The 14,951-nt window shown below is 41.6% G+C and overlaps 1 long non-coding RNA gene across 1 annotated transcript; it reads left to right on the top strand.

Annotated features, from left to right (window-relative positions):
- Positions 1-1,614: 1,614 nt before the first annotated feature.
- Positions 1,615-12,627, top strand: LOC136060392 (uncharacterized). The gene is made up of 4 exons (XR_010623352.1): positions 1,615-1,738; positions 5,631-5,667; positions 6,285-6,506; positions 7,381-12,627. It is a non-coding gene; the product is annotated as an uncharacterized LOC136060392 (long non-coding RNA).
- Positions 12,628-14,951: the final 2,324 nt, after the last annotated feature.

The following is a 14,951-nucleotide window of genomic DNA, read 5'->3' as shown; positions in this document are numbered from 1 at the left end:
CAGGCTTAAGCTCACAGAATTTAGCATTTTTACTGAAGTTTATAGGCCAGTTTCAGAGGTGAGCTTTGGTTTTCAAGACGTGTTTTTGTCTTCCTTCATGGGAAGGAGCTGATTGAGAAGTACTGTTAGCAGCCTGCCTGGGGCAAAGGCCTTAACATACCCCTCGCCTAGCCAAGGGTAAACTCCACAAAAACATGTTTCTCTAGTTTCACAGCTCCAGCTGTTTGCAGCTGGGTGTCCTATTCAGTGTTCTGCAGCCTGTGTATTTAACTTGAGAACTGGAAGGTGGTAGATGGGTTTTACAGAATGGAGATCTGTTTTGTTTTGAATTCTTTAAGCTGCGCAGATGTAAGCAGGTGTCTGCAAAATCTCTTCTAGCTTTCTTGTATGAAAGAAAAGCTTAAGTCTTGAGAATAAAGGTAAAAGTTAAGGTCTGGAAGGGGAATAAGATCATCTGTCTATGAAAAATCAGCAAAAGGGGCAGGAATTTAAATACAGATGAACCATTTTCCAGTCTACTGGCACATGGGAAACAATTCTGTTTTCAGGTTAGCAGACTTGAGTTTCTTACGTTGAGGCTTACAATTGGTTTCTTCACTGCTTGTATGCAGTGAAGACTACAGAAAGTAGCAAGACGGTTGGTTGGGAATTCTTCGAGGGGAGGCAAACGCGCTGATTTATGGAGCTGCAGGCCTGAAAGCTTGGGTTAAACAGGATGTGTACGGACTTCGACATAGTGAATGGGAGTGAAACAACGTTGCTTTCCTGAACTATAGGATGGAAACATGACTCGAAGGCTTTCCTTTTCAGTTCTTTGAAACTGAGCTTGGGAGGTGTGTAGATGTCCTTCTGCCGACTTCACCGTTACTCGTTGGAGGTGACCTTGTGTTTGGAGCAGCGGCGTAGCAGAGCAGCGTGCATTAGGCGGGTTAGGATTCCCTGCACGGGCTGCTTGCGGCCGTCGTGAGTCACTGCGCGCTGGGGGTGTTTCTCGGGAGTTCCGTGAATGGATAAGTACTCCTTCACACTACTCAATGTGTTCGCCAGTCATGGTCGAGTGTAAAATTACAGTTGCTGGCGGGGGCGATAAAAATAGATGCGTCTGTGCCACGGAATCCGGCAGGAGGAGCGGAGGCGGCCTCTCGGGGCGGCCCCCTCTCCCGGTGAAGGCGGCAGGGCGCCGGCTCGGCTGCTCGTCACGCAGCCCCGGGGACGTGACTGTTAGCGTGCGCTGAATGGAGGGCGGGCAGCGTCAGTCCCGGCGCTGGGGTCGGCCGGCGGCAGGCTCCGTGCAGCGGGCCCGCTCTTCCCCGCCGGCCGTGCGGCCGGAACCGCTCATCCCGCGGCCGCCGCCCGGGCCGCCCTTCCCGAGCCGCTCCTTCAAATTCCCGTGGAGGTCACCGGAGGATTCGCTCCAGGCCGGCCCGCTCGCGCTGCCCGAGCCAATCGCCTTGCAGGCGTGTGCTCTCCGCGGAGCCAATGGGAAAGGGCCGCCTCGGAGGAGGGCGGCGGGCCTGCGTGACGGACGTATCCGGCGACCTATCAGCTTCCGAGAAGCACGGCAAACGCATGGGAGCCGCACCCAATAGGCTTGCGGCCCAGGGGGCGGGCCCGCCGTCGCCGGGAGCCGCGAGCCCCCCGCCGGGTGGCCGCGCTAAGGAGGGGAAGATGGCGGAGTGAGAGGAAGAGGCGGAGGGGCCGGAGCCGGCCGCGGCTCCGCGGCCTTGGCCGCGCTCAGGTGAGTGCGGCGGGTGCACGAGCCCTGCGGCGCGGGACCGCGCACGGCCTGCCGCCCCGCTTCCTCATCGGGCCGGGAGCGGGCACGGTCGCACCGCCGCTTCCCGCGGCACCGGGCTGGGCCAGCGCGCACCCGGGTGACTCCCGGCCCCTCGCCCGGCAGCGCGGCCTCCCCGCTCAGGGCCAAGCGGGGCCGGCCGGCTCACGGGCAGCACACGGACGAGGAGGGGGAGCGGCCGGGCCCGCCGCGACCACGCGCCGGCCTTGGGTGCGGGGCGAACTTGGGAGCCGGGCCGCGGCTGGGTACGGGGGCTGAGCCGGACAGTTGCGCTGCTGCCCGGTGGCCCCGTGTCCTACTGCCGCCGGACGGCGGGACGTGGTGGCTCTGCGTCATCCGAAAGCGTCGGAGCGCGGGAGCGATCCACGGGGCAAAGTAACTTCGTGCCGAGTCTGCACCGATAGCGCGGTTCGCTGTGTCCTCAGTAACGCGGGGGCAACTGCTGGCGGCGTGAGGAGGGCCCTACCCAGCGCTGAACGTGCACTGCAAACGCTGCCTGTCCTTCTCTGCCTATGTGAGTCAGACGCTGTCGCTCGCGTGGAATTCCGTGTGTTTCATGTTTTATAACAGTTCTTTTAATCTATTACAGAATTTGAAGTGGCTGTCTTTTCAGTGTTAACGTCGGGTAAAAGTAAAACCAAAAAACGGCTCACACCAAAATTGACAAGAAGTTTTCGATCTTGTATAGACATGGCTGTCATCTTACGTGACCTGGTAATAAGGAATTTCATTGTAACCAATGGAAAAGCTTGGGAGAAACATAAGTGTGATTTGGCAAGTAGTTCTAAAAGCAGTGGCTACTTCTGAGAACATTTCCTAAGGGATGCTTTGTATGTGCTACAGCACGTTTATGTTCCTTCTAGTAATGTTAAGAGCAGCTTTGAGCAACATAATGTTAAGGCTGCTACCGGATACCTGCTTAGACATGTCTGTGTATGAATGGTTTGAAATGAAATGTTTGAAATATGCCAAGCTGTTTGCCTCGATCATGTAACGTGTAAAGATCTTTTTTTCTTTATCCTGTAAGTAGAAGAATGGTAAGTTATCAGTTTCCTTTGTGTGAAGATTCAGTTTTGAGCGGTAACTAAATACATTTGGATTAATATTTATTCTTAATTGCTTTGAATGCTCAGGAGCTCTCAGGAGTCAAATAAAAAGAAATTGGAGTTTTTGACACCCTAGTGTATGCCACGCTGGCAAAGTGCGCTGCTTTACAGTCTTGCTTGTAGTGCTGTGAGCCCGTGCAGTATCTGCACAGGCTGTGCATCTTACTAAGGTAACCTCTCATTGGGATGTCAAAAATCAGGCCAGCTAAAGCTAAACTTCTTGACGGAGTCTCTGAAGACTCTGTAATATCTCTTCAACAACTCCCACATTCATTCCATAAAACTAGAAAAGGAATGATGTTTGGAAGAAGTGCTGGTGGTTACCTAAATGGAGGAGGCAAAGGCATGTACAGTTTCTCTAAAATTGGATGTGCAACTAGGGATGTTTCTTTGCTTAAAAAAGTATTCAGAGAGCCATAGGACCTATCTATTCCATCACTGTGATTTGTATGTCATGGAATATAAATTACAGCTGTGAAACAGCCTTCCCTATTATATCTACTGTCGTAGGAAGTGGCAGTGTGCCAAAAAGATAGGAAATATCCTTGGGAACCTCAGAGGGAGAGAGGGTACGTTTATTTTAGATAGAAGCAGGTTATAGGCTTGCAACCTCATTAACAACTGGATGCATACAGTGCCTGAGATGTCTATCCTGCAGCCAGGGAAGCATAGCAGGGGTGTTTACACCATCTGTCTAGCAGTCAGGGATCTTATGCAGAGGACAGGTGACATCAGCCGGCAAATCCTTATGTCCTATGGACTCTTAACGTGGTGACTATTCTATACTGCAGGTGCACATGGGTGTACCCTTTTGGAGCTGACAGTGATCTGTCTCTCCACCCTATCCTGCTCTGTGAATTGTCACTTGTTAAATTTGGCACTTTAAGCCATTGGAAAGACCTCAATGGATATGGCATCCTAAGTGCTAATTTTGCTTTACGCATAATCACATATCTCCATTGTAGGTAACTTTCGTTTGTCTCTGAGACCCTTTTCCATAAGCCTGTTTCTAGGTCTTTTTTTCTTGTTCTTCTCAGGATATATAGTTGTATATTCTTCATTTTAGTGTCCGTTCCTCTTCTGGTGTGCTGATTATGCTAATTGATTGACTTTCCACCTCCCCCCCCCGAAGTTCATGGGAATTAATCTTTAGTTACAGTAGAGCAAAAGAAATACGAGTGGGCAGTAGATCAAACCTTCATAAAATAGTAGTTTCAAAATGTTTATAAGGAAAGAATCTATATACATAATGTTGAGTTTTCATGAATATTTCTTGTTCTAGATTGTACGTTCAGTAAGTAATGTAGGAAACAAGGAAAATAACTTTTTTTTCCCTGAATTTCCATTAGATTTTAATTATGGAGATATTACTGTCACTGTCAGCTTCAGTGCCTGCTAATTTTAAATAGCCTTGATTTACATCTGGTTGCATTAGCAAGTTCTTTGGATGATGCTGTGAACCTTCTCCCGCATCACCTATGGGAATTGGATAGAGAAACTGTATCAAGAAGACTGGTTGAAAACTGGGACATTCAAAATCAGTGAACTTAAAATAAATGATCAGTATTGGAGAAGACATTGTTTTGCTTTATTTTGAGTTACTTTATGCTGCCTTTTTGTAATAAGACTTTCTTAATTTGAATGAGTGAAGGAAAACCCTGCTTCTCAAAAACTCATCTTGGAAAATGTCTTGTTTCCTTTTGCTTGATAAGTAAGTTTGGAGAACGAGATAACCATTATTTACCAAATTAATTGCTGTGTTAATCAGTTGCTATTGGTTCCTCAGCTTCTTGAAGCTGCAGAGTACTTGTGGAGTTCTTGTGGAGGGCTCAAATCAGGATCAGAACTGACAACAGAAGGATGATCCAAGCAGCATGAAGCACAGTTCTAGGGATTGTTTGTCTGCTCAGTGCAGATTTTCTGGAAGTGGAGGTCTCTGGTGCTTGCAGAAATACAGTAATACAATCTTGTGCAGGAGGGTGAAAGCTAGGGAATACTTCGGTGAGGTGTGATCTGAGAGGTGTGCTCAGAGCTATCTGTTACACTTGTCATTTAAGCCAGTAGCTCAGCATCCTTGAGAAAAGGCATTGTGATTCCTTGTTGTAGTGGTTTATGTTAACACAAAAGAGTTCATTTCCTTGCTGAAGGCTGAAATTGTTGTGTCTGCCTCAGTTTCTATGAAATTGGCACACTTGTCTGTTGCTTATAGCTTACTGTAGTCTGCTGTTTATTTTCAAAATATATTCAATAAATTAATCTGGGCATTGGTGTATACTTTATTCTCCAGATTTTGTGAGTTGAACATGGGCTGTAGGCTGCTATCAGTAAAGTAAAAACAGATTTCAGGGGGAAAAATAATTCAGTACTGTGTATACTACATTCTGTGAAAGGAACAGTACACATGGTTTTACTTCTGGAAACAGAATAGCTTCTGAACCAAAGCTTTTCAGGCATGTTTTGGGCGTGTGCTTCCCACTGCATCCCCTTAAAGTTACCCATCCTGGGTCTTCCAAGCTTAGCCCTGACTTACTTAACCATCCTTTCCCTTGCACTGAAAGAAGACGGTAGTGTGATTATCTGAAAAGAAACGTCATGTTTAATGTAGAATGTCTAAAAATGTTAACTAGTTTTTTGAAGATATAGGTGATCTTCTGTGTCTTGTGCAAATAATCACCTGATATCTGAATAGCTTCCTAGATGCAAATTTAATTTTTTTCATCTCTTTCTAGATTCTCTGAAGAGAATGCTGAGTGTTGAAAAATAATGGTGAGTGAAGTTTACTTAAGTACTAAATATAAGATAGTAAACTTATCATTTTTTTTGTTCTTTCCCTTCTATCTTTTCTTTCCCCCTCTTTCTCCTCATTTCTTTTTCCCTTACTGAATAAATCAGTTAGTGGTATTTTAAGAAAAACTTGGACTCCTTTGAGAGAACTGGAATTTTGTCTCAGTGTCAATTTCAACTTGGGTTTTGCTTGAAATAAACCTTGATTTAACTACGTATATACTAACAGAAATAAATGCTTTAAAATTACTAAGTACCTGATCCATATTGTCATTTTATTCTGCAAAGAGACAGCAGCTGTGTCATTGCATTTTCTTAGAGTAGTTACCTTAAAGGTAGATTTCTTAGAAGGACTGGAAGAACAGTAACGTAACCAAATGTCAATTATGAAGTAGAAGAAGGTAAATTCAAAATGTCTAAGTATAACAATCAACTTCCAGAATTTTCATTTATTTATTTTCCCCTGTAAATGAATTAGACATGTTCTGGTAGTTAAGATATATAACAGACTGTTAGATTCCATTCTCAGCTTTGCCATAAATCTTTGTTGTGTTGTGTTTTTTTTTGTTTGTTTGTTTTTTGTTTTTGCATCTCTCCAGGTCTGTTTTTCCTCACCTTCATGGTAAGAATAAGACTTTCCTGTCAACTGTGGATATGGATACTCGAGCTCATGATCTGCTGAAATATCTGTGTGCCTCATAAAGAAGGTGATGGTGGTGTGCTGTGTTGCCATTTTCACGGTCTACTCGCTTCTTCTAACATAGGAGTTGAAAATTATTACCTAAAGATTGTTTCTGAATTTGATCAACTGAAGGATTAAGGTAAGCAGAGTAATATGAGAAGAACACACAAGGACAGACCAGGGAAAAGAGAGGAAGGAGTTAGAAAACATGGTGTATCCTCATGCTATTATATCTGAGAAAGTAACTAAAGGAAAAAAAAACAAAACTTTTCCCTTTTCATATCTCTCGTTGTACAGGAGAATGCAGGATTGTACTCATGTTACCTTCTAGTCCAGGTTGGCACCAACCTTAAAGCAAAAAAATGCATATTAACTGCTTCTGTGACTGGGTGATTCTGGGGTGTGTCACTGATGAAAGGCCGGGAGATCATTGACAAGATGGCAGTTGTTGAACTGCATCTACACTCTGGACAAGCGTAGAGAAAACGAGTAAAAAACACCACCTAATCTGTGTGATTTTACACTTGTCATAAGTGTTTTTTTTCTGCTACAGCACTGACATTTTTATCGTTAATTAGGTAACAGTTTGGAGTGTCTCTTTGAATTGCGACCTGCTGTAGCAGAATTTATTCTCTCTGTGCATTCTGATGATATCTCAATGTTATCATAGCATATGCCAGAGCCACAGATGAGAAGTCCCATAGCTTATTAACACCAGTGTATTTTTGAATGCACTGCTTCTAAGTGTATAGTTCACTATTTCTACAGTATATCATTAGCCAGTTTACAGACATCTGAATGAGATATAAAACCTTATAGAGGAAGGGATAGTTGCAGTCTGAAGCCAACTAGTTTTGTCCATTAGAAAAAGATTTTTAAAGAAATGAGCAGTGAGTATGTTAATGTAAATTACATTTTATTCTGTTTCCCTAAACTATCTCTCTTCTTTTTCATTTTGGAGTTCCAGATCCTCTCCTGATATTTAAGGTGATTGTCCTTTTGCTTGCTTGTAGGATGTTTCTGTTCTAGTGAGCAAAACCCTGTCCTTCACTTCCATGGAGCTGAATGAACAAAGATCTCTTCCCTTCTTGTGTCAGCCATCTCACCCAACATTTGATTCCTGAGATTACTTCTCCTACAGAAGCACCCTACTTTTACATCAGAACTCGAAAGCAAAGTAACAGGCATCAGCACTAGCTTGTCTTCTGTCAGCTCTTCATCCAGCTTTCTGCACTCTGTTTTAAAATGGGAAAAAACCTTGCAATGAGATGCAAGTGGAAGCTGGTGTTCTTCACTGATATCTTCCTCGTTTTCAGAAGATTAAGTTCTTCACTGTGTCATATTGGAATTCTTGGCATATGAAGTGCCTGCATGCATTGCCGTGTCAACCTTGACGTGTATGCAGCAGGAAACCAGGACATACCTTCTGCTCTGTTATGAGGAAGAAGCTTGCCGAGCAACTGGAGACGTCCCACACATAACAGGTATTTTGTAGCCCAGGATCCTGGCTTGACTCTGTAGATAAATATCTTGATGTTAACTCACACAAAGCAGCTAATGCACAGGAACAAATCACCTTGTCTGTAGTGTGTAACAGCATCATCCCAATCTGTGATCAAAATGTATATTTGCATGTGTAAACCCACGTAAGTTCTTGCTATGAAGAACTTCGAGCAGAAGGAGAAATTACTCTGCACCATGTCATTTTTAGCCAAGAAAAATGAAGCTATAAGGATCTCTGGGGTTACAAGATAATGATTAAGTTCACGTTAATTGTTCCCTCCTGTGGGCTTTTTATGGATCTTTAGCAGCAAAAGGAACAAAACCACTCTGCAGTTGAAAAGATGTGACAGAACTTCTTTCTTTATTAAAGAAATTAACTTCTGATGAGATGGAAGAGACCCGAGGTGTAAAGCTGCAGCTTTCTCTCTGGGCTTCTGTGACACAGATTCAGCCCTTTCATATCACTGATGGAATCGGATTTTTAATTTTTTTTGTGACTCAGAACTGAGACAACTTGTATGTTTCCATCGTCTAGGCCCAGAATGAGCTCAGCCATGTAAGAGGTATGAGTTGAGAGTCAGCAGAAATGCTTAGGGTGGGCCTTTTTCTGCTTCCTCTTAATCCTCCCCAAATTAAGGCGCTACCTGTTGTTGTTACGTTTACACAGGGTTTTCTGTCTCCATCATTTGTGATTGTATATTTTCAGTCATTCTGAGGTGGGATCTTATATTGTTCACATGCTCCTTGCTACGATAATTGCATATGGCAAGTAAGATTTCTTGGCAAAAACTAATCTCCATTTCAAATCTGGATCTCTTAGTGCACCTTAATCCAAACTCACAGTTTAGAAAATATGATTTATCTTATAATGCTTTCAACTTTGGATCAAATAAGGGATATAGGCTCTATTAATATGTTTTTGGGAATAGTAGCATGGTCGGGTGGTGGGGTGTTTTGTTCTGTTTTTTGTTTTAGAAAACTACTGGAGAGAGACGGATAGCCTGAAAATGGCTGGAAAAGACAACAGTTGAATTATTTCTTAAATCTTAATGGTAGATTGCAAGGGTGGTATTCTGATGCTTAAAATGTGAAATGTTATGGGGACCAACTTTCCGTAGTGGAAGAAGGACAGGTGTTAGTACTGATCCTGTTCTTTGGAGTAAAGTTAGATCTGTGTTTAGACTTGCATTGTAAGGCTTTCACTAAATCTTACTGTTCTCTTGTCTTTTTTGGTCTGCTCTTCATGGAAACATGTAAGCTAAGCAGGGTGGTTAAGACACTGCATATCAAAATTATGCCAACTATAATGAGCAGAGAGGTGTACTTAAATTGTATGCAACATTGTGATGAGCTGTGTTCCTTTTATTAGTTTAGAGTTACGTTAATCTTGTTGAGACAACCAGCAACTTGGCCTGATTTATTCTAAGAATGTGAGATTTCTTTGCTGAATATGATCTGAATTTTCTGGTACTAGATGCATCTGGAAAAGCACACTTTCTTTTAGAGATTCCATATGTTGAAACCAATAGGATTTATTGTAGATGTCTGTAGAAGCAGGATCCATCTCTAACTGATGAAAAATACTGTTAACATCTTAGGATTGTATGTTGGAAGGTGTCTGGTATAAAAAACATATGGTCCTAGATCTTGGTATTTCCTTTACTTCCTTCTGTCCATACTTGTCCTTCTGACATTAGAGCTAGCAGTTGATTCTTGCATAGCTTGATAACAAAATACTTGGGGGACAGCAATGTATTTTTTTTTTCTTCTGTGGATATGAACAAAAACTTAAGATTTTTCCAACTAGAGAGTCGACACTTTAAGCCCTTTAGTTTCCATGTCTGTAAAAATAACCCTGTGTTGTAACAAAAAAAAAAAATAGAACTGACTTCTAACCCCAACAATACAGTAGTATTAGTTTTCAAGCTGTAGTTTAGAACATAATATTTTTAGTGTGGCTAAAGATCTGTGGCTTTCACAGAAGTAATACTCCAATAATGCGTGCCCAGAAGACCCCACTGCCATACCTTTCCAGGGGCTGCTTATAAAACTGCTATTAGGAAATGCTGCCTCAGCCTACTTACTTTTTCTTGTTCCACTTTTTCTCTCTGTTGGTTGGAAATCTTCCTGTGTGAAAGATTACAGAAACAAGGGGCATGTGCAATAGATCATATATATATATACATATATATATTTTAATACTTGTGGACAAAATGATGTTACAAGTTGTTTGAAAACAACAAAATCACCAATGTCTTCCATTTTGAGATGTGTATAGTTCCATAAGCATTAGTGCTTCGTAGCAAACAGTAGTGCCATGTTAGGATCAGTGCATGAGCCTAGTAGTATTTTTACAATTTCAGAGTGACAAATTTACTAATAAACCGTGATGATAATGTAATTAACAATAGAAAGGATACAGTAGAAGTATCACAAACATGGTATAAGTATGCAGTATCCTCCCTTTGACAATGATAATGCTATCTTTAGAAACGGAACGGGCTTCATAGAATCAATGTTTTGTTTTCAGTGTACCTGTGTAAATCAGTGTACGTAAGCATTCAGAATTCTCATCTCTGTCACAGGTTATTCTTTTCTATTTAGTCTTTGTTGAAGGTGTTTTCTTCTATGAGCAGCATTTTTGGCTCTATTATTACCCATCATATGATACTATCAGAATTATGAATAAGCTGAAGAGTTTGTGTGCATTTTGTGCACATCTCTGCTACCTTCATATTATCTACAAAATCTGTTAAGTTAAAAACATACATATATATTTCAAATCTGATTGTTTAATTATAATAACCAGTTAAATGTTATTCTCATTATTTTAGTTACTGGTTGCAAAATGCTCTCTGCCAATTTTACATAGAAGACGTAGTCGATTCCTACAATAATGGTTAGGGTTTTTTTGTTTTGTTTTATTTTCTGAAGTCCTATTGAATCTTTTAACACCTTTGGTGGATCCTGCATTTACACACATCTTAATAAGAGACGATATAATAAGATTAAGGGCTGTTGAAAACCAACATTGCAGCCTGTATCTGTTCAGCAGGCAATATCAAGCCTATGGATCACAGATTCCCCACCTCTGTACTATTGAGAATTCAGTATCTTGCATTTTGAGTAACTTCCAGCATTGCTTTCCAGATCTAATCTCAATTTTAATAACTTAGGTCACTCCCTCTGCTTTTTTTTCAGAAGGAAAATATAGACCAGGGGAAGTTGAAACGGTTAAGCACTCAGTGGGGAGCTTGAACTGGTCAAATAAGAGACTGGTACGATTTCTGAGATGTGCAATGCTCTGTGGATGGCATCCTCTGATTTCCTAGGAAAAAAGTCTTTTATTTGGTGCCAGTGTTGGTCTTTACACATTTCTCTCTTTACATGAACAAAATTCTCTTGTCGGTTTAGAGAGGATACTGCATCTTATTTTTCCTGAGACCTGCCTGTAAATGGCCATTAGGAGGAGAGGTGGAATGGGTGGCTCAGTTTTGTAATTTTAATAGAATATATCTCTAAAGTAATTAATCAAGTAGCATGTTCCTTGGTGCAAAACCAGTAATCCTTACGGAGTTAGTGTAGATAACAACATCCCCCTGCCTCTGCATTTCCAAGAAAATTGGTTGGATGGGCCATTTACAGCAGAGCTCTGGGGGACCTGTGCTCATTTAGGTTCAGTTCTGAACAGAAGTAGCTGTACCATTGAATAAAGTAGTTTAGTGCTTGGGAGAATCAATTGAAAAATACCTCTGAAACTGGAATGCAAAATAGCACAGTATGTAGGGGGAAGAATCCCTGATGCAAACAAAGCCATAAGATGATTTAATAAGAAAATAGAACTTTAGTAGCAATAACTGTTTTGCATGTGATAGTAAATAACTTGCATTAGCAAGGCTGTACAGTAGAGTAGGTGGGTAATAACCAAATAAGTTTGTGGCGCTCTGTGCTGCAGGGAGTTAAGTGAAAAGTCTCATTTCCTAAGATGGGTGAGTTCCTCTTGGTGTTCCTCTCATTGGAGGGAATTTGGCACTTGAATACTTAGTTAATTAACCTTATGCTACCATTGAGCTATGTCACGTATCTGAAGCACTGTCAGTGAGCGCTGGGAAAGGGCAGGCACTTCTTTCTGAAAGGATAGCTGAAGTTTCTCTATTTCAGTCTAGAGCTTGCTCTGCCTCTCTGAAGGGGGACTAGACCCTTCCAAATACTGGACTGTGAAAATAAACCGTTTCTGGAATTAGAATGTTACCGTAGATACTTCCTTGTTTAAAAAGACCAGTCCTGATATGGTGACAGGTCTTTAAAAAAGTAAAAAAGAGAATGTTTGTACATCCCAAAGGAGATTTTTAGGGTTCTAAAGATTTTACTTTGGCAGCAAAAATAATTTTAGACTTGTTAAACATTCTGTTTCAGACCATCGATTTCTGTTAGTGCTTGAAGTCTTGCCGAGGCAAGTGCTGTGAAGCCTCTGGTAACAGAAAGGGATATTGATCTACAGCTGTAGCCTCTGCACCCAGCAAAGAATTTGCTGTCAAAGGGTTACATAAAAGAGCCACAGGAGTTCTCAAACATCCATAGCTGACACTGATTTCAGTGCAGATACAGAAATCTGTGGAGATTATATGGCCCACAGCACTATATTCTGAACAGAATTATTACATCAGAAGCTTAGATCTATCTGGCTAAATTTCTTCAAGAAAGCTGAAGTAATTTGAAATGCAATTGCCAGCTGAAGGGAGGCTTTGAATGTTCTGAGATGAAGAGCCAAAAGGCTTCGCCTAGTTCATAAGTTTGTAGTGGCACTGTTAAGGAGCGTGAGCATTTTTACAGTATAAAGTAACCAAGATAAGCACAAACATCTCCAAATTGGTTCGTATGTAATGTGTATGAAAAGCTAACTGATCTGGGAAGATACAATCAGCTTAAATTCCTGCTGTTGAATTATTGATCTAACTACATTAAATAAATTACAAATTTCTTGTCTGTGGTTGGCACATTTAGACAGTCATGAATTAATAATGCTCACATTTAGACTTGAGTAGTATGAATTTTGTGGCGGAATAGAAATTTTCAAGGCTTCATTAATTTAGAAAAGGGGAGGAAATCAAGACTGTTGTACCTAGGCAAGCTATCTGCATATTCTTCTCAGTTCAGTCTTCAGTATATACTATCCTGGAAATCAGTCTTCAGCTGCAAAGGAAATTCCATTGCCTTTCAGCTGTTGCGTTGTGGCATGTTTTTTGCTCCAAATTCCTTGGTTTCACTGCTTCTAAAACTAAGTAGCAGTGTTGTATGCTATAATGCTCAGTGTGGAATATAAAAAATGTAGTGACCCCTCCCCCCCCCCGATGTCGCTACTGAGAGGACCCAGTTAGTAGTAGTAACCCCAGAAATTACATGTAAATACTGTTCCTTACCCAGTGGTGCTGCTGCAGTAAGTCTAGCCAGTACTTGTGCTAGGAGCTGCAACTTGACAAACTGCAATTTCTGCAGCTGAGCATAATTGTCACATTTAGGACAAAAATAACAGGGTTGCAAAGACTACTTGATAGTGAGCAAGAACAAACTTGTGTGCTTTAGGACACTGACACATTATACAAGGGTTATGTTAACAAGAGCTGACAGTATGTATTTGAGCAGAAAACAGAAGTATGGGAGAGACAGTTTTTTGATGTCTAACCAATCTTAGAAATAACTGCTTCTCTAGGAAAGAGTCTGGTCTTCCTTCAAAGCTCAATCCAGCTTGCTGTTTGGGTACAGAGCTGCATATAGCGTCAGTTCAAGTTAGATTCCATTGCTTTTCTTTCACTGAACAGTCCAGCATATTACCCCTATAGCACTTTGATTGGCACACAAAAGCCAGCAGTCAAACCAGGGTGTCTCGTTTAACAGTGTGGAACACTACCATAATTTCTGTTCCCTTTCATTCTCCTCTGCACTTTCTCCTGAGTTTTGAGAAAGTGTAGGTGTACTTGACATAAGCAACGAGTGTGTTTCTGTCTCTGAGCCTACATACCAGGTTATAATGTAGTCAGATTTCCCAAGGCTTTACAACAATCTAAGGTTAAAGATAAAAGGTAACTTACTGTTTAGTGTGTCCCGCGTAAGTCTTGTCTGCTTCTCTCCTCTCCCCCTCCAAATGAGCATGTTTGCAGGTCAAATAAAAGGCGTCTGGTTTGTGATGCCTTAGGCATGAAGAACTGCATGGAGAAACTGAAGGAAAATGGCACAGGCCCACAAACCAAATCTTAGAGCTAGTATTCTAATTATGCATGATTCACAATGTCTAGTGTAATGTAGTTATTACCAGTAAATTGAGATATGCATTTATACATAATGAAGCAATAGGAAATTATATACCAATAGCTTGAACTTCCTGCTTTGATTCTCAAATTTTGGGATTGTTTCGTTTTGTTTTTGTTTTTAGAGAATGTGCTGCCTCTGTAGAGAAAGGGGCAGAATGTATAGCTAGGGTCAGAAGCATGGCACCAAAACTGTAAATCAGGAACCAGGATCAGCAGAACTCGCCTTCATAACCTCTCATCTGGTTCGTGTTAGTGCCCTGAGCATGTAAAAAGCAGGGCATGAACTAAGCATGTTTAGGGGCGAGATGAGGTTTCTCACCTGCTGCAGTTGTAGCAAAGAAAAGGGTGCAGAGTTTCTTACGTGGTGCAGTGGGGAGCAACTGGTGAAAAAACAGTAACAGAAACAACAGACTCAAAGTGAGTTTGGCAGGCATTAGGTAATAAGCTTGTCTGTGGTGAGAGAAATTATTTGGAGAAGACTGAAATTAATAAGCACAGTACATATATTTCAGGTGTTGAATAGCTTTTTAATAGACAGTATTTTCAGGTAACTCTCTAGCCACATAGTCAGCTGTACTGAGGCATACTGGTACCAGCCAGCAATAATGGCATCTGCAGGAATGAACCTGAAAATACTGGTAATCTTGTATATTTTTTAAGTTCTTTGAAAAGGAGATTTTTAAAAACAGAAAACGAGACTTGATCACTGAAGGTCTTTATCTTCTGCAACACGGGTTGCAATATAATCTTTGTTTCTTTATTTCACTTGATTT

The sequence above is a fragment of the Cyrtonyx montezumae genome, unplaced genomic scaffold, assembly GCF_038088225.1.
Source record: "Cyrtonyx montezumae isolate F1298 unplaced genomic scaffold, pur_monq_1.0 scaffold_10, whole genome shotgun sequence".
In the NCBI taxonomy this organism is placed as follows: domain Eukaryota; kingdom Metazoa; phylum Chordata; class Aves; order Galliformes; family Odontophoridae; genus Cyrtonyx; species Cyrtonyx montezumae.
Note: the sequence above shows the minus strand (reverse complement) of the source record. Positions and strands in the feature narration are given on the sequence as shown.